Source organism: Trichosurus vulpecula, chromosome 1, assembly GCF_011100635.1.
Source record: "Trichosurus vulpecula isolate mTriVul1 chromosome 1, mTriVul1.pri, whole genome shotgun sequence".
NCBI classification, from domain to species: Eukaryota; Metazoa; Chordata; class Mammalia; order Diprotodontia; family Phalangeridae; genus Trichosurus; species Trichosurus vulpecula.
Genome location: NC_050573.1, coordinates 143,384,997 through 143,388,806, shown reverse-complemented (window position 1 = coordinate 143,388,806; position 3,810 = coordinate 143,384,997).

Below are 3,810 nucleotides of genomic sequence, written 5' to 3'. Positions count from 1 at the left end.
GAGAAACATGGTTTTGGGGATCACTGGACTTCCCCAAATTGTGAGAACATGCGGCTTTGGGGATCATTGGACTTCCTAGGCAGGGCCAAAGTCCTGAGGAAGAACCCTGTGATAATCCCTAGGGAAGGCTGTACAGACCACAGGACTCCCAGAGGAAGACCAAGTGGTAGCCCCTCCTTAATCTGTGGGGATCACAGGGCCTTCTAGGGGTCAGACCTTAAAGAGGACCCAAGTGATGGCCCCTTAGGATGGCTGTAAGATCACAAGGCTCCTGAGACAGGGCCGGAAGTCCCAAGTGATATCCCATTAAGAAGGCCGTGCAGACCACAGGGTTCCCCAAGGGAATCCAAAGTGGTAGCCCTCTTAACACCGCAGTGGGGATCACAGGACACCCCAAGACAAGATCCAGGAGTAAGCCCAGTGAGCTTCCGCTGCCTGTTGCTTCCCTTCACTTGACCTTAGGAAGATGCATGTGATTTGCCCATTCTCACCCAAAGAACTCAAGACCAGAGTGGGCAGAGGAAGGCATTTTATTACACTCCTCAAGAGAGCGGGTGTAGTGCTCATGGGAACACTCACGCTGATACAGCTGCAGGGGCAGGGGTAATCATTCCCTCCACTCCTGCTAGAGTCATGGTTAGTTTACAATCTTTGTTTTTTTAACATAGTTTTCCTAGGTTATACAGTTTATATAAATAGGATAATAAGGATACAGAAGCAAAAGTGAAGTTAATTAGATTTTCCTTGTCTTAGTTTAGGATTAAACTATATTCTTTTACTTCCCCTACTTTCCCTCTTTAACATATGCAAATTATGCAAATCAGTAGGCCTGGATTCTTGACCAAGACCAGACCCTAGATAAGCTTGAACTGGTTCAAGTGGGTTTGGCCTCTCTAATTCCCTAGACTGCTTCTCAAAAAGTATGCACATGCGTACAAGCCTCTGACCTCTCACCTGACTGACCTTGAGGCCTTGTCTCTGCTAAAGCTGGGGTGGGGGAGGGCGGGGAAGCACACCTTTAGTTCTGTGGAAACAAAACTCCTTCTCCTATTTCTTACACCAGGAATCAAGAGAATGGGATTAAGGGTAGGAAGTAGCAGAAGGCTATCTGGAGGTAACAGACTTTGGAGGGCTAGGCTAGGTTAAGGGTAACGGAGAATTGTGATAACAAAAGGCTTATAGCCTCAGGTGAACGCCAGATCAAGCGGGAAGATTCAAGGAGAATTCAAGAGGGTTCCCATAGCCTGTACCCTGTCACAACTATACCTAATTCTAGAAAGATCTCAGTTTCTGGAAAGGACCAAGACATAGTTCCCAATGGCTTCTCAAATGCCACATAAAAAGTCAGATGCAGGTCCTTCAGCACAGTTTTTCAAAAACTAGGTGGTACAGTAGAGTACTGGTCCTGGAGCCAGGAAGACTTATATTCCTGAGTACAAATCTAGCCTCAGTCAGTTATACGACCCTGGGCAAGTCACTTAACCCTGCTTGCCTCAATTCCTCAACTATAAGATGAGCTGGAGAAAAAAAAAATGCAAACCACTTTAGTATCTTTGCCAAGAAAACCCCAAACGAGGTCATGAATAGTCCGTCACGACTGAAAAATGACTGAAATACATTCGAGGATCAGAGTACCCATATATAACTATGTAACAACTAGGACCAGCTGTACACAACTGGGAGTGGGGCACAGGACCTTACCAAGGGAGAAGCATTAAGGATTCCAAGAGACAAAAGCTTAGTTTAAACCTTGAAGACACCATGGGTCAAATTTACATTATGGGCAACTAACTCCCAGCAAGAATTCTGGTATGTATGTGGTTTTATTGGAGACAATTGTAGAAAACTATTAGCAATACAAAACCATCTGATACCAGGGGCATTGTTAGAGATTTCATTCTAGTGCCTGGAGGGGATCAGAGAGATAAAACTTTCCCACATCCCCAATTCTCTTCCTTGATTTGTTCAGTTCAGTCTTTTTCCTGTAAGTTCTGAGAAAATACCTTAGAACGTGGAGGAAACTAACATTTCCCGACTGGAAGGGCCAACATAGTTGATGGACTTGGAGACTGCAGTCTCCCCCAAATATAACAAAATGTGCAAATTCAACCACCAACAGTTTATTGCAGTTTTCTTCGGGATACAATAAGGATTGAGCAAATCTGCATCAGTCTCCTTCGAGGAAGCCTGGCAGTAAAGAAACTACCACGGCCAAGAAAGTACTAGAAGTACCATCAGAGAGAGACACAAAGGTCACTCGGGGCTCACTTCCTCTGCACTGCCCACCCCTGCCTTCAAAGAAGGTCATTTAGTTCCAATCTTGCAAAACTACGGCCAAATGGCATGGGCTGGGGCATGATTCAGCTCAGTGTTGAATGGGAAGAATAAACTGTGAAGACTTCACAGGGTAAAAATAAAGGGGTTACACTCTTTTCATATTTCTGAAATAGGAAATGTCTGAGAGAGTAGGAGAGGCTTGGGATTTGGCCTTTTGGGTTTGGTGACTCTGGAAGGTCAGGGCCTGGAGCTGTGGGCATGCCCTTTCTCCCTCTCTCAGATGTTAGCACCAAATAAGAAAATAATGGACTACCTATGAGCTGTTTGTTCTCTGCTCCAGGAAGGTCTTTCCCACCCCCACCCCCATTTATTCTCCTAGACTTTCAGATACCACCCCTAGCAGTCGAGTTCCGGATAGGGAAAGCCTGAATGGACCTGATCCACCTGGTCCCCTAGTCCTCTGTCTAGTTTTTCACGCCTAGATTGTAAGCCCGCCTCCCAGCCAATGGTGAGAAAGGATAGAGGTGGGCGGGAATCTTTTCATTAAGAGTGTAAATTAAGGCAGCATTCCCTTTTACCTCGCCTCTTCCATTATGGAGGTATGCCCAAATCTTGCAAGGTTTGTAAAATAAATTTACTTTGCTTCTCCTAATGATGTCTCTCCTATTATTTGAAAATTCTGTCCCATACAGTGTCCTGATAGTTTGGGTTCAAAATTGGATCAAAATGGAACATTTGTAATTCTTCTAACACAACCAAAGGAGGCTTATTTAGCCATAGCAGAAAGAGGAGGGGGCTTATGTTCATCCAGGATAAGGCACTGATTCAGCGGATTACAACTTTGCCATGGGATTCACGCTGCTGTTAAGTGGTTACAGGTCAGAGAGAGGAGCTTCAGCCTCCATGACCTTGCTTAAGATAATTAAATCTTTTTTTATTTTAAAGAAGTTATTATTTATTTTTTAATTATAGTTCCTTTTAAAAATTCCAAATTAAAAAATTAAAAAAATAAAAAAATTCCAAATTAAAAAAAGTTCAAAATTCTCTCCCTCCCTGTAGGCCCTCTACCACTCACAGGAGAAGGCAAGCAATATGATATCAACTAAAAATGTGAAATCTTGTAAAACATATTTCCATATTAGCCCTATCACAAAGAAACAAGAAAAATAAAGTGAGAAAATTATACATTAATTTCGTGTGAGGTAAATAAATGAAATGTGAAGACTTCGCAGGGGAGGATGTGTATAATATTCGTATCTATATACAGGAGTGTTTAAAAATCAAGATATAGGGAAGGGGAAGATTCTGAGGCCATGAGAATCTGGTGGCTCAGCTTCTGGGAAAGTTTACCCTGAAACTTTTTGTTCTTTCTTCTGGTTTTGGTTTAAAGATTTGCTCAGTAAGAACAGGGTCATAATGACCTGTTTTTCTCTACTGTAAAGAATGGAGAGGGTCTCCCCCTCCCCTTATCCTATTCTCCTTCTTTAGATTTATAGATGCCACCTCAGTTGTAAACATTAACTAAGGGAATTG